Raw genomic sequence first — 24,628 nt, forward strand, 5'->3', positions numbered from 1 at the left:
CCACAAGTTATCATGCACACAGACAATGCTGAAATGTATGCTCTTAGTCTTCATGAAACTGCAAAGCCTTGTGGGGTTCCTAGGGAAAGGTGAGAGGAGCAGGATCTCATCTCCATTCTGAGAATATCAAACGCACCACACATTTGGGGCAGAGTGTGGCTGGCATACATGAGGAAATCATTAAGAGAATATGACTGCAATAGAGCTGAGAGATGATGGTGGCCTCACGAGGGTCATTGAGGGAAGGATGAAGATGGAGGAAGATTAGAAGGACAGAGATGGACAGGTGATAGGATGGTGACACAGGCATATATGGAAACGATGACTTTTGCTTCTGGCTTAGGGAAACAGATGGACAAAAGTACCATTTACCCACTGAGACAGGAACCTCAAAGAAGGACAGATTGTAGAAGTAAGTTTGGAACTTGTTGAGTTTAAGGTGCTTTGAAATGCACTCCCAAAGAAATCCAGCAGGATGCATGGATTTATAGAAATGCAAGCACAATTTAAAAGTGAGAAACCTATGGTAATTTAAACCTTTGAAGTAGATAAGAACACCTGGGATTTGCATTTACCATAAAAACATCAAAGGATGAAAGTATATACCAGAGAAGAACTTAGCATTTAAGGAGTAAGCAAAGAATTAGAGATAACGTACACCACAATGAAAACAAGTATTATATGACAGGTAGGAGGAAATTGAGGAAAGAATGAAATCAAGGAAAAAAAATAGTGAAGAGAAATGATTCACAAAAGGAAGACATGGTCAACTTGGTCACCATGCAAAGGGGCATCCTTCCAAAGATCTAAAGAGTGAAATGTTTCCAGTGAAACTGGCAATTAGAAGACTGGTGATTTGCAAAAGGGCATGTTCAGTGGGAAAAGAATAAATGAGAAAATGAGGACAACAAGTTGAGACAACCTTGTCAAGACTGGGTGTGCAGGACCGAGAGAGAGGACAGAGACAGGAGGGGACACAGTGTGTGTTGAGGGGGAATGTAGGGATGGCCATGTGGTTTGATAAGAGAGAGAAATTTCTACAATATGTATATGTTAATGAGCTAATGAACTGGGGCTAGAAGAGAGGAAGAGGTTGACCATTCTGAAGTAAGAAGGAATATCACAGGGAACAAGTTCCTTGAAGAAGAGAAGGAGGCTGAGATCCAGAACAGGAGGGAGTAGGGAGGATCTGGCCTTAGAAAGAGGCCCATTCTTTCCAGGAAGAGCCGCATACAAATGAAGTGGTATGCAGGAGTACAGGGAGATTACGTAGGGACAGTCCCTGCGCTGTTCTGGTTTCATTTTGTTTCCCTAGTGCAGGAAGTAAAGTGGGTCTCCTGTCAGGTCTGAGCACACGTGGTGGGAGGTAGACAACGGAAGGAGGGTATAATTTGGAAGATTCTGAACAACTCAAATTCCAGTAGAGAAAGAGCAGAAGGAGAAAAAGTGGAAGATAAAGAGTAGAGGAAGGAGGTGTTAAAGGGTTGTCCAGCAATGTTAAGAACTGAGTTAAGTTTTAGAGACTATGGATTTCAATTGGCAACTTTCCACAACGTGCATGTTGTTTCCACTGGCAGCCTGACAGCCTCAGCGATGGGAGTCCCACGTTTAGAAGGACTCAAGACCGAGCGCTAGTAGATGCAGGTATCATGATTTGTCCCTGCTGATTGGTCTGTTAACGCAGATGCATTGATTGACACCACCTGATGTCTCCCCTCAAGACCAAGAATGCACGTTTTGTTTTTTTTATTATTATTATACTTTAAGTTTTAGGGTACATGTGCACATTGTGCAGGTTAGTTACATATGTATACATGTGCCATGCTGGTGCACTGCACCCACTAACTCGTCATCTAGCATTAGGTATATCTCCCAATGCTATCCCTCCCCCCTCCCCCCACCCCACAACAGTCCCCAGAGTGTGATATTCCCCTTCCTGTGTCCATGTGATCTCATTGTTCAATTCCCACCTACGAGTTTTATCACAAATGGAGCACATTTTATCTGGAGGTCACATATAAGTCCTGCACATCCATGATAGAGCACGTGGATATTGGGAATTCTAGTCAGAAGCACAGTCATTGATATGAATTATTACATTCTGGAAAAATAGGAATAAACTGAGATGAATTATTTCTTCTCAACTCAAACCATTTCCACCTTTTGTTCCACATTAGACTGTGATCATGTGATCTGCTTTTCTCGTGACGACTTAAGGCCTTGCATTAATAATGAGAGAAAGCAGGATCTAGTAGGAGAACCTCAAAGTGAGCACTAAGAATAAAACATGCTGACCTAATGTCTAGCCTGACCCAACAGACAGCCACACCCTCGTTGCCCTAGAATAATTCACAAAAATCTAAAGTCTTCTCATAGCATTCCCTTACTTAAAAATCCTTCAAGAGTCCGTGGTGCCTACAGAATCAAGCCCAGCATCCTTAGAATGCTTTACACAACCCTCCTGTATAAGGGGATAAAGTCCCTGCTGCTTCTCCAATCTCTCATCCTACTCCTTCCCACATAGATCCCATCTTCCTATAACACGGAAATATATACCTTAGAGAATTCTAAACTCATACAGCCATTTCCTTCCTAACTTCTAAAAGATGGTAGTTTTTGTAATAGAAACAATATCCCAAGCAGTAAAAGCCATTGCTCCAACCAGATTCAGCCTAATATCCTCATCCTGAAAAGCAATTTCCTAAAGGCTCTCTAGATGCTAAAGACAGCTATTGATTGCCAATGAGAATAATGCACTGGTAATTCGCTAAACAATCAGGAGATCAGCCCAGTCACCAGCAGCTTTAAGATACAATAGTGAAAACAAATAAGAACAGAATTGTTCGTGACTTATTGATAATCATGTTTAATTTTTTATCCACTCACATGAGAGACAGAGAGAGAGAGAGAGAGAGACTTTTCAATCATAATTTTATTGTTTTAATTCAGTCCAAGCATTGTATAAGTGTGCATAAAACTATAAACAGAAGCCATCCTTGGGGACCTTGGCACTACAAGTGAGTGCCTTGGGATACATTTGTTTGTTATGCACACCACATAAAGATCAGCATTCCATCGTTCATTTGACTATATCAACGTGTCTCAGGCAGAACTTTAAATAGATTCAGTGATTCTATCTGAGGTTTGCAAAACCATTGTAGAGTCAGCTAGTCAACAGAAAACAATTATAGCCCTAGTTCCTTCCTTGCAGTGCAGCGAGTTTAAATTTGTCAGTCGGGAGTGTCGCCTGAGTCATTTGTGGAGGATACCATAGATGGATGAACAAAAAGTAAGGATGTTGAGGCCAGACAGACCCCCATGAACATTCCAGTTCTACCGGCCATTAACGGTGGAACCTAGGGCAAATTATGTACTCTCTGAGCCTCAGTTTCTCTCCTGCAATATGAGAGTAACAGCACGACTTATGATACATGTTTGTAAGGAACAAGTGAGAAAAGGTCAAGAGTTCAGTATAAACACCAGCACATAGTAGAGATCAATCATAACTTCCTCCCTCATGCCAGTTTTATTTCTGTGTTATTCCAGGTATAAAAGATGCAAGCTTGTTGGGGACATAGGTACGATTTTACTGTGAAGAATTGAAGTTGTCATCCTGAGAATCCCCCGGTCTCCTTTCCTTTGAATTGAATGCCTTTCCTACACACAGTCACACAGCTCAAATCCTAACTTTATTTGGGTCTTTGCTCAACCAATGACTCTTAACTAAAGCAGCACTTCTCTGCCTCCTCTTCCCTTGTTGTACTTTACTGCATTATGCATTTTACTTTCTGTTATATTTTGTAAATATTTATGTACTGTTTGACTCCTTCCACTAGGGCTGAGAATCTGGGGGAATGAAGGTTCGGTCTGGACTCTTCCCTCTCTATTCCCAATGTGCTGAACAGCAACCATCCCAGAGTAAGCACCAGGAAGTATTTGCCAGCAGTAAATGAATAAAGTAATTCACATACTACTAATCCTTAACAACCCGGTTCATTGTCAGCCTCTTGCAGGATGCTTTTCCAGACCTGTCTGTGACACGCATTCTCAGTATCACTCACTTTGGGGCAAAACCTTGTGCTGTTACCAAGTTTTGTAACATTTGCTGTTTTTTGCTTCTAGGTTAGTGAAAAATATACAGTTTGAAAGTCATAGCTTATATTTGCTAAGGATAACAGGGAGACAGAAATAGCTGGGTAGTTCAAGTCAGCATCTATTAACTGAGGCACCAAACTTTGTGCAAGACTCTGTTGGTTTCTGCAGGCTCTTCTTTCTCCCTGACCCCTTGCAAGTTGGTTTTCACACCACCCACAATTCTGTCTCCTGCCCTTTCTTTTATCTTTCTACAGGAAATGCTCTAACTGGGGAGTCACATCAGATCTCATGAATTCAGCTACAATCTTCACATCAATAACCCCTGAATTTCTACTTCCAACCCAGACGTCGCCCAAAGCCACAGACTATAGAGAGCTCTTAATGAGGCACCATATTGCCAGCTCTCAAAACTTCAGTTTTTGTCCTCCATTCTCCCATGTCTGCAAGTAGCATCACTACCATCTACCATCTTGTCATCAAACCCAAAACCTCAGAGTCAGCCAAGATTCAACACCCAAGGTCAATCTACCACCACGATCTGTCAATTCTAAATCAGCAATATTTCTAGAATTTAGTTATTCAATATCCGCTGTCTCTGCCTTAGTTCAGGACCTCACTAATTCTTACCTCATTGGTGGTATAGGTACTTTCTTACCTTGAAAACAAAACACTGGCAACACAAAATGCTGGTGAGGATGTGGAACAACAGACATGTTTTTATTGCTGGTGGAAATGCAAAATGGTGCATAATAAATTGGTTGTTTCTTACAAAACTAAACATACTCCTACCTTACAATCCAGCAATCATGCCCTTTGCATTTACCCAGTTAGCTGAGAATTTATGTCCACACAAAAATCTGCATATGAATGTTTATAGTAGCTTTATTCATAACTGTCAAAACTTGGAAGCAACCAATATGTCCTTCAGTGGGAGAGTGGATAAATAAACTATGGTACATCTAGATGATGAAATGTTATTCAGCACTGAAAAGAAATAAGCTATGGAGCCATGGAAAGACATGGAAGAAACTTACAAGTATATTACTAAGTGAAATAAGCCAACAGGAAAAGGATACATACTGTATGATTCTAACTATATAATATTTTGGAAAAAGCAAAACCATGAAGACAGTAAAATGATCAGTGGTTGCCAAGGGTCTGGGGAGATTGAAAAATGAAAAGGCAGAGGACAAGATTTTTAGAGCAGTGAAACTATTCTGCATGATACTACAATTGTGGAAACATATCATTAAACATTTATCAAAACCAACAGAATGTGCAACACCAAAGTGAACCCTGATGTAAACCATGGATTTGGGGTGATAATGATTTGTCAATGTAGGTCCATTAATTATAAGAAATGAACCACGGTGAGGTGGATGCTGATGAGGGGCTGTGCATGTATGGGGATGGTGGATGTGGGGTATCTCTCTATTTTTTTTTCAATTTTACTGTGAACTGAAAACTGCTCTAAAAAATTAAGTCGATTAAAAACAGAAAAGGAAATAAACACAAAATAGCCTTTCATCTAGCCATATGAACCCATCATGAACCTGTTGAATCAATCTCCTGCAGAACTCAGGAATAATTTTTAAATAAAAAATATAGTCAGTATAACCCACTTTCAGAAAACCCTTTCACGCTTTTCATAGCCTAGCCTATAAATTAAAGGGCTCTGGGCAAACAGTTAGCATTTTTTTCCCCTTGTGCATTAAGAATCTGACCACTGGATAAATTTTCTAAGCTGTTTTCCTGGAAACAGATATATCACTTAAACAAAACAGTACTGCTTCTTGTAAAATGACCCCTGTTGTTAAGAGGACTGGAGCTGGACTGGGATAACTATAGATACCTGAGGAAGATTCCTTACTTTGGGTTTTCCCGATTATGGAGACTCCTATAGTTAGCGTGAGAGAAGAAGCCAAGAACCAAGAAGCAATGCCTATGGAGTTCTTGTGAGAGAGAAATGGTTCCTGAAAGGCATGAGACTTTTAAGCCATGTGGAACCTGAACCATCCAATATACATCGTTCTTCCTTGCATCTGAGCTATTTGCCATGTAGCTGCTGCAAAGGCTCTTGCTAATGAGGAACACCTGTGATTCCTGAGTTGGCAGATGTCAAGTGTCACCAATGGTTGTCCTATGTGTCTAGTTGAGACTAAGAAGAACCCACTCCCCTTTTACCCTTCTCCAATAGAACAAACTATTTACATTTGCCAGCCAGGATCATGTAATCTCTTTTCCCTGAGCTTTCTTGCATGTCCTTACCTCTTCTTTGTCACCTACCAATTCTCTTCCTTCAAGCTCAGCCGCAGAGTCACCTTCTCTAGGGATACCTTCCCAAACCATACCCCACACTGGGTGAAGAGCTCCTTCCTTTGGCTCCCAAATCACCACAGATCCCTCTTACCCTACGTTTTCATCATCTATTTGTTTATCTGTTGCCTCATTATGAGCTGCTTGATCGTCATGGCTACAAGGTCATGGTAACCTTTGATGGCTGACAATCCCATTTTTTGTAAATGTAAGCTGATCCTGTCACTCACGCTAGCAGGCACTACTAGTTTCTTAGCCAAAATCTATCCTCCTTTTCTCACTAAACAGAATGGTGATATTAACTGACACCTATACCCAGACAGGCACTTCCTCAGATGCCCTTTTGGTCAGTGGTGGCCATAAGGGCCAGTTCAGTCTGAGAAGATGTTAGTGAAAGTCTAGTGAATGGAATTAGGAGAAAGATACTTTGTCCTGATTCAAAGAGATAAACTTTGCTGACATATGCTTTTGCTCTTCACCCTTCCTGCTTCCTATATATCAGAAATATGGACATCATGTCTGATTATAGAGCAGAGATCTCATGGTCATGAACCAGAAAAAGACAGACACACAGTAAAGATGTCAGAGAAGAGATCCTGGGAAGCCTGGGTTCTTGACGACTTCCCACAAGTAGCAGCATGAGCCAGATCTGTTGTTGCACGAGAAAAATAAAACTCTATTTGGATAAGCCATGTCGTGAGGTTTTTGTTATTTCAGCGGAACCCCATGTTAACTGGAAGAAAACTACACATAATTTCTTCCCCCAAAACAAGATGAAATCCCAACCCATCCCCCGACACTCCCTGCATCTCAGGGTCTGTATACCTTATTAGTCCCACCTCCTGCCACTACTAGTCGCACATGCTCTCTGAGCCCTAGTCATTCTAAAAGTGTTAACAAGTGCCCCTGAAAACCCTGTCTTTTGCTAAAGGTCCTTGTCTTTGCAAAGGTTCTTCTCTGTCCTTGGAAAGCCTTTTTCCCCATGAGCTTTACCTGAAAGTATCCAACTGACCTATCAACATGGGGGTGCATATTACCTCCTCTTTAAAGCCTTCCTTGATTCCATAGTCCCTCATTCCCCTGAACTTCCAGAGAGCACCCTATGGTTGCTTTTGTCGCAGCAATTAATAAATAACTTTCAAATTATTTGTTTTATCATCTCCCTTCTCCACCAGAACTTGAAACCACAGAGAGCAGTGATTCTGCCTTATCAGGCATTCAACATAGCATTGAAGGGTGCTTCTAAATACACTGGCTCTACCTACCAAAGTGGTGACCCTGAACTCTAACTCTACGGATAAAATTGGGATGGCACTAGGTTAGCCACATAAGACAACCCTAGGGATATAATGCTACAAATAATAAGGGCCTTGCCCTTGGGTGAGTGTTGAGGAAGACATGAAAAGACATTTCCCATAAGGAGGGGAAAAACAAACCATTTTTCAATACGCTCACAGAGAAAACATTTCTGCCGGCAGATGTGTTGGTTTTGCACACTGAGCAATTCTGACACTAACCGCCTGGGGTCAGTGCAGACCCTGCAGGTTAAGGGCTCAGACCCCTAACTTCAGATGCCAATGGAAAGTCCAGTTGTCATCTGTACCTCTGACTGACCAGCTCTATGTCACAGGTTCCCACAACCTCCTCATCAAGTGTAATGATTTCTTAGAACAGCTGGCAAAACTCAGGAGAACATCTACTTACATGTATCACTTTATAACGAAGGATGCAACTCAAAAAGCACTGAAAAGAAAAGATACATCAGGCCAGGTATGGAAAGGGGTGTGGAACTTCCATGCCCTCTCCAGGCAGCCACCCTCTCAGCACTTCCATGTGTTCACCAACCAGGGAGCCCTCTGAACCCTGTCCATGTGGGTTTTTATGACAGTTTCACTATGTAGATATGATTGAACAAATCATTGACATTGGTAATAAATTCAGTCTCCAGCCCCTCTCCTCACCCCATCCTGGAGGTTGGGAGGTCGGGGGTCTGGCAGTTCCAACCCTCTAATCACATGGTTGATCCCCTTGGCAACCAGCCCCCACTCCCCCCGTCTAGGGGCTTTCCAAAAGTCACGCCACTGATACCAATTCAGACAATGTTGATAGAGGCTTGTTATGAATCACAAAAGTTGCTACTTTCATCTTTATCGCTCTTACCACTTAGGAAATTATAAAGGTTTTAGGAGCTCTGTGTCCATAACTGAGGACTAAAATAAAAATTTATATTTCTTATATCACAATATCATACAGCCCTGTGTATGATATTGGGCACCCTATGGATTAAATAGATAATGCATGCAAAGTGCTTAACATAATGCCTGCTAAAATAAATTCAACAAATATTAGTTTTGGGGATGATGATGATGATTGTATCTTTGTATCCTCAGCACTGGACTTGGACTATAGTAGGTGCTTATTAATATTTTTTGGATAAATAAATGAAACAAAATTTAGGTCTTTTGTTCTTGCTTCTAAATTACACAGAGCTCTAACATCTCAATACAAAAGGACACAAAAATCAAATGATATCCCTGTGCACCGAATTTTCCCACAAAAATACCTCCTGATGTTTATCCCCCAAGGCTTACCCCATCAGGGAGGCTCAATTCCTCATTGAGACACTCTGTTTCTGAGCACAGTGAGGCCCTGGGGCTGCCACTTTGCAGGGAGGTTCTCAGTGGTGCCAACTGTGCTGGCAGGACTGGGTCAGTAACAAACACAGCTAAACAACACGGTCATTCATTGGATCTGGATGTCCATGAGCCTCTGGGAGTTGAGCACTGGCTCCACCATTCTTAACAATTTAATTTCCTCATGTGAATTCCATGGGGACTCCCTGGGACAAGAGAGGGCTGGAGAGAAGTGAGCAGCCATTTATAACTAGTGCTCAGCTCAGGAGAGCCTAGCTTGGAGACTAGCTCTCAGCCTGTGCTAGTAGCTCAGGGGAAACCTCAAAGTTAGTTATTTTGATCTATCTGGTTCCAAAACATCATTACCTTGACATGATGGGATCGCTCTGTTTCTGTAGGCTGTTGTCGTCAGGTTGTATAATAAAATCCTAATGGCAGAATTATATAAACATTTATTGTGCAGCTATGGTGTGGAAGCCCTGTGGAGAAAGACAGACTGTGAAATAGGCTCAATATTCAAGTTGTCCACACTCAAATAGGACTTTTTTTAATCTAAATAAGTATCTCTACTAAAAGAGAAATAAAGAATATATGAGAGAAATAGGAAAAAATGAGAGAGGTTCAGTGGAAGAAACAAATTCAAAGGAAAGAGAAAATATTTCCTAATGGAAGAAAGCCAAAATGAAACAACACTAGGATGATCTCTGCATCTCTCGTCATTTTGAGAAGCAAGTCAACTTGTCCTAGTTTGCACTGATTGCTCTGCAGGACTGTGAGTCCGTCTCTATTTAACAAGTTAGCCTTCTGAAACAGCTTTGGAATCAGATGCCTCTAAGTTGGAATTTGGGTTCTGAGACTGATCATCTTTGTGACTCTTGGCAGGGCACTCAACTCTCTGAGCTTCAGAATCTTCATTTGTGAAAAGAGACCAGTAAGAATGCTTTCATCTGATAAAACTGTTGTTAAGATTACAGGAGAAAACCCTTGTCTGTTGAATGAACATGTGTTTGAACACATTGTTTAGAAGGGAAAAGAGAAAGAAACTACTGTCTGTTACCTCTGACTTCTCCCTACTCTCCCTGTTAAAAGAATTTAAGTTTGAGGAGATAGAGACCATGCCTGCCTTGCTCTCAACAGCATCCGCAGCACACAGGATGATACTTGGCACATGCTATAGACTTGATTAAATTTCATTTACTAATAAAATAAATATTCTTTCTCAATTATGTCACATGGTATCAGGCACTTTGTTAAGTCTGTGTATGCAGTGGTTACATCAGTCAATCATCCAGGCCACCTAGGACAAAAATAGTCTTGTTATCTCCATTTTACAGATAAGAAAACAGATTCAGAGAAGTTAAATGTTTTCCAAATCAGAGCTAGTGAGTGGCACAGTTGAAACTGGAACAGGATTTTTTGAATTCAAATGCTCTGTTTGCATCCTTCAGGTCAATTAGCTTGCATATTACAGCTGAGCATAGCAGGGCAGAGAGTGGGTCTGAGCTAACGCCAGTGGAGCAGGCTTTTGTGAAAGCACCGATGGCTGCACCATTCCCTTAGGTGGACAGTGATTGAACTGGGTATGTTTTAGCATAGTCCTGGGAGTCTAGCCCTTCAAGGCTGGCTTCCACACTGCCTGCCCCAGTTATGCGGCTGTAACACAGCCAGCCTTTGGTCATGCTTTATTGCTTTATTCTCGCTTGAATGACAGCTCCTCCACTCTATCATTTTCACTTTCCACTTGCTCCTGCCTCTGTCCCATCAGATCCAGTGTCTGTTCAACTGGTCTCTCCCAGCAACTGGTCTCTCCCAGCCTCTTCAGGGAATTGTCCTATAAGACCAGCTCCAGAAACCAAGATTTTACCATGAGTTTGTGCATCTAACAGTGCCAAGGCCAGACCTAACTTTAGAAGAAATGATTGGAATAGTCAGGCATTAGATGGGAGTACAAAATAAATAAGTCAATGGCCTCCCCTGGAGGAGTTCACCATCTGGAGAAGGAGGGTGTGAAATTGTTCAGTTCAGAGATGGACATTAGTGTATGGGCTACATTGTCAGCACATAGGGCAGAGGAGTCCATTCCACATCATGCCCAAGCTTCAGCTGAAAGATGCAAAAGAGATTCCCAGACTATAGAGGGAGGATGGAAAGGAAGTGCCACTTCAGCAGAGGCGGCATGAGTGTAGGCTGTGCAGGAGTGACACCTTGCTGGTTTCCAAAGATGTGGGAAACAACAAGGTCCATAGGGTATCTGCATGGGATGAGGAAGTGTAGGGAAGAGGGAAATAGGGAAGAGTGTGTTGAAGTACGTGGCCACAAGGGCCATCAAGAGCCTGCTCAGAAGATGCCTGTAGTCTCTGTCAGACTCTGTAATTTAGGGAAATGAGCATCCTACCAGGGTTGACTTTATGAGTGCATGCCCTATGTAGTCACAGAGGATCCCATACCATGCTTAGAAGAACCCTCCCTTCGGTTAATTGCTCTGTTGTTACCATCTTGATATTAATAATAATTTTTAACAATGAGCTCCACCTCTTCATTTTGCAGCTGGCCCTGCAAGTTTTGTAGTCAATCCCAGGTCCTACCTAGTAATAGTAGCTTACACTTCCTAGTGTTTATATATAGTATGCCAGTCACTGTTTAAATGTTTTTCATATATTAACTCATTTAATCCTCAAAATATTCCATTAGGTAGACATATTGTTCTTGCATTGTTTGATGAAAGGATTTATGCTCAGATTAATTAACAAACTTGACCAATACCAGTAGCAAAGTTAGGATTAAACCCAGTTTTCTGGCTTCAGAGCCAGTGTTCCTATCTACTCACATTGGGTCTCTTCATTTTACATTTTCACCATGGAGTAGTACTTTGAGATACCCACATTTTTAGAAAAAAAAGTTGTTAAACTATTTTAGCTTCCATCCACCCACCCATGCACCCATCCATCCATCTACCCAAGAATTCATTTAATGACTCCATAAGCCACATTTTTCTACAAAACCTGTGCCAATATAGTACCTAGACTTAGGTGCCTCAATGAATTTTGCTTTAATAAATGGAAGAGACTATATTTCAGGAACAATGAATTTAAAATTTGAAAAAAAAATCTCACTGTCTCAAATAAGAAACAGAGATGGACTTAAATCAATGCTTAAAGTGCAAAAGTTAACATTTCTTGAGTCTTGCTATGGGTCACATTTCTAACCACATTTCTTCTTGTGTTTGTTCTTTAATCCTAACAAAAATTTGAAGGAGGCACCATTTTATTTTTTATCCCAACTTTACACATGAAGAAATGGAAGTACAGAGATGCTGAGCAACCTGTCCTGGGTAACACAGCTAACCAGGAGAGGAGCGAGGCTTTGAGCGACGTGTTACCACACAACCCACAGGCTGTCAGGCCTCCAAGCTGGGGTCTTAGCCGAGCTGCTGTGGGAGCAGAAAGACAATGAATTCAACCATCAGAGGGGTGGGAAATGCCTTTTCAGAAAAGATGGCAACTGAGGTGAATCTGAATCCATGAGGAGGCTGCCCAGATGAAGGTGGGGTTTGTACATGTGTTTACAGGTGCCTGTGTAACAGAGAGAGAGGGAGAGAGACAGGAGAGGCAATAATATCATATTGTGCTAAAATTATAAATAGATGTACCAGCTCCCTCTTTGGGGGTACCTCACCCTCTGTACCCCTGGAAGCCATAATCAGGACCCCAAAAATACTTGCAAGGACAACTTCTAGCTCAGGGCACACTGCTCATTCCTGCAGTGACCCTATGCAAGCCTCAATTGCATTCCACTGGGTGTCAATCCAGTCTCAGTTTTAACTTAGAATGAGATGCCTCTTAAAGCAGTATATTGATTTTCAGTCTAGGTATACACTATACGTTACATTTGCATCCCAGGAGTTTTGACACATACATTAATCACTGAATTTTGAATAAAAATATCTAGGGGGACACTGAATGAAGCCATACAAATAAGAAAGAGCAGATCTGCAATTTTGGGTAAATGCTCCTTTTTTCCAGTTTGTTTCAAGAAAGTCAATAAAGTATAAAGTGAAAGGATGAACACCTAATATTTTGACTGCTCATCTGAGTAAGCAGGGAGGACATAGATTTCTCTGGATTTCTTTATCTTTTTTTAGCCTAAGCAGGATTCTAATTCTATGAGTTTTTTTTCAAGTAAATGTGCCTGCAACCCTTCACGCAGACCTGATATGACGGATCCTCAAATAAATCCCCTCCTCCAAGTTAAACAGGAGCTCTAGTCCTTTCTCAAGTTCACACAGCTGGGTGGCTAAAGGCAAGCAATCTTGAGTAAATAGGGTATTTTAAGGTTTTATTTGGGTTTCTTTATTGGCTGAGAGGGAAATGGTTTGTTTTACTTTCATGATGTATAGCTGAATTTTGAATACCCTTCACAGGGGATATCTACAGTGCAGCCGGGAAGGAATAAGTTTTGAGATCAAACAAATTTGGGGGTCAGCTTCTGGCTGACTGTGTGACTGTGAACAGTATTTTGCCCTCTTGGCTTTTATTTTTTTAGGGCTAATGATGGCCCTGCATGAAGATGACATAAAAGCTTCACCTGGGGAAGTACTTTCTACAGTCTACAGCTCATAGTAGGGGCTTAGAAAGAGCTTCCTTTTCCTCTCACGCACACCACTTCCTAATTCAATGTTAATCTGTCGCTGAAAAATGGTTTTATTATCATTGTTTTTCTCCAACATCCACATGCTTTTGAAAAGAAGTGGGGGAAAGGAAGAAAAAAAAAGAAACCTGGGAGAATCTCATTCTGTTATTCAGAAGCAATTATATTAATATTCATTTTATTCTCCCAAAAGGCCAACACAAGCTGGCCTGTTAAAATACCAAGCTTGATGAATTCTACCTTGGGCACAAGATTCCACGGATAATCTTATCTTTATACATTTCCTTTAAACAAACTAAAAATGCAATTTATTCTTCAGTGCATTTTATATTCTGAGTTAAAATCAACGAGGTTTCACCAAAGCCACCAATTCAGTTGCCTTCTCTCCCCTTGCAATAACACCTCAGCTAAGATGATGTGTGCTCCAGAAATTAATTTTCCAGATAACTAATATCAAGTCCTTTAAACACCAAATAGTTTTATATTTAATTTTAGTAATTTCTGATGTAACCTATTTTAGAAATTATACTCTTATTTCAGCTGAGTTTACAGACTGTAATTTCGATTTTCTTTTATGACTCATTGTCACACTTCTGAACATAAGCTATTGCTCAGTGTTGTCATGGGTTGATGGCCTCAAAGATCCCTAAGGCATAACCATTTCCAAAGCCACACAAGGTCCCAGAGTCTTCCCTAATGATATTCCCTTCGTCCATCCCATCCAGAGTTTCCATTCAAGGAAGAGTCGCATCGAGGTTCCTCAGTTTTCAGAGTGGAATGACAATCCGCCATCCTCTTGGTTGATATTAAGTACATACACAGATCAGCCTTTAGTCAGAATAAACATTGATTAATCTCCTACTATGTGCCAAGTATTACAATAGAAGCTGTTAATTTTATTTTTATGTAAATTTTATTAAAAATTCCTCATGGGTTGTGTATTATCATTATTTTAGAGATAAAGGAACTAAGGTTAATACAGTTAAAGCAACATGATTGAAGTCTTTCAATCTCCTAGGGAGAAACTGAGGTTACAATCAGGTTATTGGGAAAAGTACTGCTGAAATTCCACACCATGAAACCCATGTGGGTAAGGAGGGGAGTTATAAAAAAGAGGGCTAAAGAATTGAGGGAAATAGGGGAGATCACTGGGCCAGAGGAATCCAGGCAATCAAAGAACAGCAATAGCAGGAAAACTCAAAAAGCAAGCTAAGAGACGAGGCCATGTTCAACAGATCATCTGGAATGCAAAACAAGTATGATATGTGAGTGAGTGTGTGGCTAAGGGCAGTAGAAGAAAAGCTATCTGAGTAGAAGGTGGGATCCAGGATGGTTTAGGGGTCACCTACTTAGACTTGGAAAGCCTCCTAGGTAATTGCAGAAGTGGGTGGTAAACAAAACCAAGCTTCAGGTACCAAAATGATCAGTGAGCAGAGAGTAATGTGTGAACAGCTAATGCAACCCCACCAGGCTGGAAGGTACTGGTGTAGCTGGCATCCCGTTGCACTTTTGCTGGTCAGTAGATGCTTTTAAGAGACGAGCAGGAGGAGTGGCTAAGTCGGGATGAAAATCCACGTAGGGTTCCTTGGGTTCCAAGCATGGCAAAGTTTCAGGAGACATTTTTGCAGTATTTCATGACTCATTCCCTCAGGGCACAGGCATTTTCAGAGGATCAGAGGGTGGTAGGGCTGAATGATATGAGTCCCAAAGAATGAGCCCTGGGGAATGTGTGTGTCTTAAAGGAAGACCTGGAGGGCTGTAATTGAAATACTCATTAATGTAGTGGATGCTACTGCTGATCCACCTGGTCCCCTCTACTGAGCTGGCACTCTATCACCCAGATGATTTTTTGGCTGCTAGCAGCCTGCAGTTGCTTTGTTCTTCCGACAATTGCCCACAGCTGACAGGAGCTGCTTTTCCCAGAAATACTTGGGAGGATATGCTGCCAGAGCTGAGTCTACAGTGATAACAGCCTGGGCCCTGGCCTCAAGGAGGAAGACTGTGTGGGCCATGTGTGTCCCAGGGCATCCTGTGCCATCAGGCTGAGACTAGATATCCATGGCTGTCCTCTCCCTTGTCTAATCCTGTTTCCCTCTCTCTCTGAGGTTTCAACTGGAGGTACCTGCTCAGCCAATCACTTGCACAAGAATCTCCATTTCAGTTTCTGCATCTGAGGAACCTGACCTAAGGTGGAGTAAGCAGGACCTCTCCACGAAGACCTAGTAACTGCCCAGGGTCCCTTGGCTAACAAATATCAGAAATAGGGTGACCAACTCATCTGTGTTGTCTAGGACCAAGAAGGTTCCTGGGATGAAGGACTTTCAGTTTTCTTTGTTTTTTTTAATTATACTTTAAGTTCTAGGGTACATGTGCACAACGTGCAGGTTTCTTACATATGTATACATGTGCCAGTTTTCAAACTGGAACAGTCCCTCTCAAAATGGTACAAGTTGATTACTCTAATCAGAACTTGGATTCAAACCAAAGTCTGCCTCACTCTAAAGGTTGTGATTTTCATTTACATGACCCTGTCTCACTAATACTCAGAAGACCTGCTGTTTTAGTTTTCACCAGAGAATACAATCATTTTGTGAAGCCCATGCAGGGACATCTGCAGGCTCCAAAGCAGCCCCATCCCACTTGTAGAAAAGGCATTCTTAGCTGGTCACGGAGGACTTTAGGAGATCCATACCTTCCCCCTAGCCCCCATAGGACTACTTTTTCTTTTTTCTGAGAAGAGTGGCTATAAATTTTATCAGATGCTCAAAGTGATCCTGGACATAATTAAGGTTAAGAACAATTGTCTAAGAAAACATTGCTTTTATCTCTGGATTAAGCAGAACAGTGGGGTGCTGTACTTACATCTGATGCTTAATGTCTCAAGCAGAGCTGTTTCCCAGTAAATGTCCCAGCACCCACCTGTGCATTCACAGCAGCATGGTGGGTGGGAGCTGTCCACTGCATTCCTCAAACTACTCTCATTCAAGCCCCAGGTGTGTGTGCGGGGGGGGCGGGGCAGGGGCTGGGCAGGGGTGGTACTTCTTTTCTGTTTCAACTGAAGTTTAAAACACACTTGTCACTTGTCAGCCAGGCACAGGGGCTCATGCCCATAATCCCAGCACTTTGGGAGGCCAAGGTGGGCGGATCATTTGAGGTCAGGAGTTCAAGACCAGCCTCGCCAACAAGGGGAAATCCCTTATCTAACTAAAAATACAAAAAATTAGCCAGGCGTGGTGGTGGGCACCTGGAATCCCAGCTACTGGGGAGGCCGAGGCAGGAGAATCGCTTGAACCCGGGAGGCAGAGGTTGCAGTGAGCTGAGATCACACCACTGCACTCCAGCCTTGGAGACAGAGTGAGACTCTCTCTCAAAAAAAACAACAAAAAAGATGCCTGTCAGTGTCATCTGAGGAGATGGACAGGGGAGGTCATCCCTGGGGGGCAGGTGTCCAGCAGCAAGCAACCAGCCTACAAGGTGCCCCTGAACTGGAAGGCCACCTTCTGACCCAGGAACTGTAAATGGTGCTTAAATAGGGCTGCAGTTATTACTTTTTAAATGTAAAAAGTATTATTTTATTATTGATGATTTCTGCATGTATCCTTCTATTTTTTGACAAACATTTATTGCACGCTAAATGGGTGTCAGGAACTATTCTAAGGGTTTTGTGCAGCTATGAGTATGGCAAAGTCCTTGCACCGTGGGAGGTCACATCTTGCAGAGGAGATAATAGAAAACAAATAAACCGATGCATCTCTACTATTTCAGATAATGATATGATAATGAATTCCTTTGAGGAAAAAAAAAAAAGCAAGCTCGGTGGCTAGAGACTACACGGGGTTATTTAACTAGGGTTGTCCAGAGAGATCACTACAAAGAGGGGACGTAGGTGAGGAAAGGGAGTGAGCCACAGGAACATCAGGGGATGATCTGTCCCAACCAGCAGTGTAGACACAAAAGGAAACATCCCTAAGGCCAGAGGAAGCCAGATAGTGTGTGTTTTTGTTTGTTCTTTTTTGTGTGTGAGTGTTTTTGTTTGATTTTTGTTTGTTTGTTGTTTGTGAGAGGGAGTCTCGCTCTGTCGCCAGGCTGGAGTGCAGTGGCGCAATCTCGGCTCACTGCAACCTTCGCCTCCCAGGTTCAAGCAATTTTCCTGCCTCAGCTTCCCAAGTAGCTGGGACTACAGGCACGCACCACCACACCCAGCTAATTTTCGTATTTTTCGTAGAGATGGGGTTTCACCATGTTGGCCAGTATGGTCTCGAGGTCCTGACCTGGTGATCAGCCCGCCTCAGCCTCCCAAAGTACTGGGATTACAGGCGTGAGCCATCACGCCCGGCGTTTGTTTGATTTTTTGAATGAGCAGTAGTGTAGACCTTGTGGGCCTAAAGGAACACCTTTGCTTCCTCTATACTTCTCCTAGCCAATCACTGCCACTTCCAGGTTCTCAATTATCATCTATGTGCTGAGGATTCCCTAAGTCTGTGTATTCCACCAAACTCTTTTCTGAGTTTGGTTGATATTGCCTAAAATGTATATGGATGTCATCAGAGACCTGAAACTCCACGCATTCAAAACAGAACTCATCATTTCCTCCTGAAAACCTGTTCTTTCCCCTGTGTCCCCAGGCCAGTGAACAGCAGCAAAACCAATCCATCAGACTAGGTCAGAAAATGGAGCATCGTCCTGGAGCAGAGGTATTCTTCACTCTTGGACCCTGTATGTCAAGATTCTACTGACTGAATATTTCTCAAGTTGGTCCTCGTGTCTCTGTCTCTATTACCTTAACCTAGGTTTGGGCCATCTTTATGTCTAGGTACCCTAAATTTCCTGAAATAGACTCCCACCCAGTCTCCATGCCTCCTGTCTAATTTACTTTTCTCCAATGCATTCTTTATATTGCAACCAGAATGGACCATTCCAAAATGCATGTTTGTATCTGTCATCTCCCAGTTTAAGATCTTTCCACCCCTCCCATTAGGTTCCAGATAAAGAATAAATCCATTCACAAAGTGTCCAAGGGCCTGCACACCCAGCCTCTACTCACCTCTCCAGCCTTTTAGCTTCCCACCCGTCTCAAGTTCTTCACCCACACTCTCTCTGAGCCCACACATCCTACTTCCTGCAATACTCTCTCAACCCCTGCTGTCTACCCTGGCTTTCTTCTATGTGAAACAGCTCCCCCGACTCCTTATCCCACGTTTATCTATGTAACTCCTACTTTCCATTCATGTCTCATATTCGATACCTCTTCCTCCAGGAAGCCCCTCGTGACATTCCCAAGTGGGGTTAGGTGTCCTTCTCTGCTCTCAGGTCTTATCTCTATCATAGCTTTGCCACTGTATATTATAACTGCTTCTCTACTTGTTTGTCTTCTTTAAAAGTTATAAACTTCTTAAGCATATAAACATTATCTTCTTTATCTTGGCCCCCTTCAAGCTTCTATAACAGAGGATGGGGCATAATAGGCACTTCGGAAATAAAATTTGTGTTGACTGCCTTCATTTCACAATTGGGAAAAGAACTCCAGGGAGGTTAAGTTCCTGCTTAAAGAACACAGCTAATTCATATCAGAGTTAACCCTAGAGTACCTGTATTCAAGTTTTGATCCAATTTTCTTTCAGATACCAGACTCCACATAAAAGATAAAACCCAGTTCTTAATCTCATAAGTACAGAGTCTAGGAGGGACTCAAGATCTAGACAAGAAAGCTACAGACTGAGAAGGTCAAGCCACAGGGTTGCACTGAGTGTTGGAGAGGAACACAGGGACCTGCAGGGCCCATCAGGAAAGTGAGCCTAGCCCTGGAGACATGGAAGAGGGCGTGCCTGGTTGGGAAAACAGAGTGAGCCATGCTCAGACAGACAGACGGGTGGATAAGGGCCTTATCTGCCATCCTAGCAAGAGAACTTCCACCACAGGAACTTCCTGTCGAAAGAGCTGCACCAGGAAGACACTCCCACAAAGGAAGCCTACACCACTCTGCCTCTAGATTACCCATATGCAAAGAGTTCATCCCACCACTACCTCCCTCCAGCTACCTGGGATGACACTCACCTCTTCTCTTCACTCTCCTTGCCCATCTTCCCCCCAATAACTGAAAACTAAAGACTGTAAGTTACAGTTATTCTAAGTAACTGAAGACTTAGAGAATATGACGTCACTTCAACGTCTGCTAAATATAATGAAATTAAAGAAAAAACTCCAGAAGAGAAAGAAAAATAGGCCAGGCGTGGTGGATCATGCCTGTAATCCCAGCAATTTGGGGGACCGAGGCGGGTGGATCACTTGAGGTCAAGAGTTCAAGACCAGCCTGACCAACATGGTGAAACTCTGTCTCTACTAAAAATCAAAATTAGCTGGGCATGGTGGCACATGCCTGTAATCCCAGCTACTTGGGAGGCTGAGGCAGGAGAATTGCTTCAACCCAGGAAGTGGAGGTTGCAGTGAGCCGAGATCGTGCCATTGCACTCCCAGCCTGGGCGACAAGAGCGAAACTCTCTCTCAAAAAAAAAAAAAAAAAGAAAGACAAGAAAAGAAAAATATTTCCTATATCACAAAGCCCAACAACAAAAGCTATATCATCGATTAAAATATAGGGCAAGACTTTAAAGAATGGGGTGGAAACAATATGTCTAAAGTGACAAAGAAAGTGAACAGCAGAACTCAACCAGGCCCACACCCTCCAGTGTCTAGCTGGAGACCCCTCTAACAATAAATTTATAGTTTTCTGTGTCCCAAGAAATGTTTCATAAGAAATTTGATCTTGGTAGTCCTGCTATCCAATTGCCTAGTAATGCCTGGAATATTGCAGCTATGTAGGAAATAGTCACTTAATTCTAACCCACAATTTGGAACATGTCATTGTTTCTCCCTCAATCGTTTCCTCATTTTCTAATTCCCAGTCAATGCTGGGACCAGCATCTACTCTGGCGCTGAGGCAATCCTACGTTCACTCATTCATTCAGCAAACATTTACTGAGTGCATATTACATGAGAGGATTTGTTCTACCAGTGGGAGTTCAACAGTGAGCTATGTAATATATTGATAAGTACTATAAAGAAAGAAACATCAAAATAAGAGACTGTCATTGTAGAAGTAGCTGGTAAGGGTGGGCTAATGACATGCTAAGGTGACATTTGAGTTGCAGCCAGAATAAAGTAGGGACACCCAGTGATTACCAGGGAGAAGAATGTCCCAGGAGGAGGCAATAGCATGTGCTGCTGAAGATCAGCCAGGAGGCCAGGGTGGGTAGAGGTGAGTGGCTGTGGAGGAGACCAGGTCACAAGGTGGTGAGCCGGGTTGGAACAGGGGCTGAACGTCGTGTAGGTTGCAGGTCATGGGAAATGCTTCAGATTTTACTCTGAGTTAGAAAACCACAAAAGGGCTTTGAGCAAAGAGTTTAATCTGATTTTAGTTTTACAAAGATCTCTCTGGCTGCCTTGTGCAGAGTAGACACTGGGAAGCAGAATAGAGGCAGGGATGTCAATTCAGAGCCTGGTTTATTAGTCCTTGCCTTCTTCTCTCATGGTGGGAGGATGGAAAGAAAGCCTGAATATCAACCATGACCCCTCCTTCCTCTTGACCTATCAATGGTCAAAGGTCCCTAGAATGTCTCACTGATATTTTTGTGAGATAGGATGCAATCTGTTCATTTCTCTGATACCTTCCTTCTGTTCCTCTCTACTATTCCTTCTCACACTATTTCTTCTCTGTCCTTCTCTTTTTCCCACCTCTCATTACCTGAAGTCAAGCATCTCTGCAGAGCCTCCTAAGAGGCAATAAAATCTTTGTTGGATCTCGCTAACCTGCCCTCTATCGCAGCTGGGGAGAGCATCCTGCCCAGGTCTAGACCTTTCTGTGACTTCCCATGGCCTTCCGTTAGAGGAAAAGACTGGCTTGCAAAACTCTCAAACGTGTAACCCTACCATCTCCCAAGCCTCAATGGACACCACCTCACCCCTTGCTTGGCCTCTTGTTCCAGCCCTGCGGTTTCTTTCTCTTCCTTGCTACTTCTTGTCTCCAAGTCTCTGCATGTTGCTCTCCCTTTCTGATTGCCCTTCCCTCAGGTCTGCATGTGGAGATTCCTTCAGACTCAGCTTAGACTCTCTCTCCTCTAAGAAGGCATCCTTGACAGCCACCACCTAGGAAATATGTCGGAGGCTCCTCTTTGTTCCCGCAGACCCCCGGCATTGCCTGGTTTGTTCTTGCCAATTTCCATGCCTGATCCCCCAACTACATATTAAGCTCTTGAAAGGCAAGGACCTTGTGTTGTCTACAGTTGATTCTCAGAGTCTGGCATGATGAGTGACGCAGGGCAGGCTACTTATGCAAATGCCCTGTACCAGGCACATCACAGAACCACTCCATCCACACCGGAGGTGGAGGGAGGGCCACAGATCCCAGGCCTACAGTGCCACTTTCCTTTGTGATGCTAAAATCTCCCTCACGAGTCACTCCTAAGATGGGTGTGCAGCCACCTAGAAATTATTCATGTTTGAGCAGAAACATTTGACATTTCTGAGCACCCAGTGTCTGGGTAGCTCAGCAGATATTAGCGATGTCCATGAATCTCTGCCAGCTCTCTCAGGTAAGATCAGACTTTACACACACAATTTACTGCATTTGGAATTAAGGAGATCTTCCAGACTGGACTAAGCAGCAGAACCTCCTGCCTAGAGTAGGATAAGAATTGGACTGGGACAAGCAGTATTGAACAACTCCCTAAGTCCCTGGGTCATCTTGAGCACTTTAACTTTCTTTCTTTAACTCTTTTTTTTTTTTTTTGAGTTGGAGTCTTACTCTGTTGCCCAGGCTGTAGTACAGTGGTGCAATCTTGGCTCAAGAGACAGAGTCTTGCTGTTCTCGGCCAGGCTGGAGTGCAATGGCACGATCTTGGCCCACCGCAACCTCCGCCTCCTGTGTTCAAACAATTCTCTTGCCTCAGCCTCCCAAGTAGCTGGGATTACAGGCATGTGCCACCACGCTCGGCTAATTTTTGTATTTTTTAGTAGAGACAGGGTTTCATCATATTGGACAGGCTGGTCTTGAACTCCTGACCTTGTGATCCACCCGCCTCAGCCTCCCGAAGTGCTGGGATTACAAGCATAAGCCACCGCACCCAGACTTGACTTTCTAAACTAAGGAAAATGCAAAAATAAGAAAAATTTGGTGGTAGGGCTATGGGTATATAATGCATTGAAATGTAGAGTTTTGGGTAAGCTGTGAGTCCCAACAATAACAACCACCACAAAACGGCCTGAGGGCTACAGATGTAAACTTTGTAAGGGGAAACACAGATTAGTGTATATGAGCATTGAAATAGAGCTAGAGAAGACCATTGACATCGCCCAGGTTTTTTACAGAAGAAAACACTGAGTCAAGAAAGGTAACGTGACCAGATCAATAGTTCTGCAAATAGTATCAGATCTGGAGTGAGGACCCGGTCCCTGAATCTAAATCTTTAGGTCATTCTGCTCCCTCCTGGTGTCTCCCATGTCTAACCAAAGGAGGTTCTTGGTGGTTGGGACCATGACCATCTTCTTAGTTCTTCCTCTCTTGTAGAACTGTAGGTGAAATAGAGGGAGGAGACTCATTTGGGGCATTTCAGAAAATTCTGGAACCCTCTATTATTGGCAATTACATCTATCATTTGCAAATTACAGATATTACGTATTGAGTATCTGGCATGGCATTTTTCTTTCTGTGCATTTCCCTATCTATCCTGAAAGGTGGCTATCATTACAATGCTATGCAGATAAGGCAGATGGCTGGGGGAGCAAAATGATTTACTGAAGGTCACACAGAGCTAGTAAGTGAAGGAGCCAGCATTTGAAGCCCATGTGATGCTGTGAAATTAGACAAGGATTTTCTCATTTTCTAGGACGAAAATTAAGGAAAAGAACAAATTTACTTAGAGTATTAATATTTTACAGTTAATGAACTACTTTTATGGCACAGCTATTAATTCGCTCCAAAACTCGACATCCCTGTGAGATGGGTATTCACATCCACACTTTATGAATGAGGAAACTGAGGCACAAGACAATCAAGTGCACTAGTTCCAGGTACCCTGAGAACTGAGATTAAATCTAGGCTATCTTAATCCAATGCTTGTGCTTTTTTACTATACTGGAGATGAAATCCCAGTGCTTGTGCTTTTTTACTATGCTGGAGCTGAAATCAAGGAAAGAAATTGAAGCGAGAGAAAGATATTTCAAGTTTAAAATATTCCATCAGATGTTTTCAGCAAATGTTACATGAAGGCCATTCAACATCAGATTTCAGTTATCCTAAAGTGCCCACTTGAAAAAAAATGAGCATTTTAAAGCAAAATATGTGCTTCTGTTCTCCTTCACTTTGCCTCAGTGGGTTGACCCTAAATAATGCACAACAAGCCATGGAGCATCCTTCAGGCTTGCCACACAGACCGAGATGGTGAAAGCAGCCAGGAATGGCCTTTCTGCAGCCTATGTCTGCACAGGTGGTCATGTTAGAAGTAAGGCTCATTCACTCATTCAACAACCATTCATCATGGCCATGGCTGCACCAGGTGCTGCAGCCACAACCAAACTCAGATAGGGAGAGGCACCTATCATTGGGAAGCATCAGATCAACAGAAAGGACAGGTATGTGTGCAAGCGATGACACAGCACAGTCCATCACAAAGCAGGTCCAGAGTGTTGTGGGAGCACATGAGAGAATCTGGGAAAGCTTCCTATAGGAAGGGGCATTTGAATTGGGTTGTTAAAGGAAGAAAGAAGTGAGAAATTGTTATTCTAGGCAGGGACACCACCATGAGCAAAATCAGGAGCATAAAAGAGCAGAGAATAGTATAAGATAGTCTTGGTTCCTTCCAGAAATTATAATTCCTTCAGCAATAAAATCAAGCTGTCAGCATTCAGTCAATTTCAGTCAAATTGAGCAAATATTTGGTAAA

At 42.7% G+C, this 24,628-nt stretch overlaps 1 protein-coding gene across 3 annotated transcripts in view; it reads right to left on the reverse strand.

Annotated features, from left to right (window-relative positions):
• The window catches only part of FAM135B (family with sequence similarity 135 member B), a 364,542-nt gene that overhangs the window by 337,814 nt on the left and 2,100 nt on the right, over positions 1 to 24,628 (reverse strand). Inside the window, exon 1 of one of the 3 annotated variants that reach the window (XM_063709528.1) lies at positions 6,382 to 6,561. The exons of 1 other annotated variant lie outside the window; for it this stretch is intronic. The gene's annotated coding sequence lies outside the window, so the exon portion shown is untranslated. Of the gene's footprint in view, positions 1 to 6,381; positions 6,575 to 24,628 lie in introns of those variants that run through there. One more of the 3 variants, XM_063709529.1, reaches the window with a different exon arrangement.

This window comes from Gorilla gorilla, chromosome 7, assembly GCF_029281585.2.
Source record: "Gorilla gorilla gorilla isolate KB3781 chromosome 7, NHGRI_mGorGor1-v2.1_pri, whole genome shotgun sequence".
Classification (NCBI taxonomy): Eukaryota; Metazoa; Chordata; class Mammalia; order Primates; family Hominidae; genus Gorilla; species Gorilla gorilla.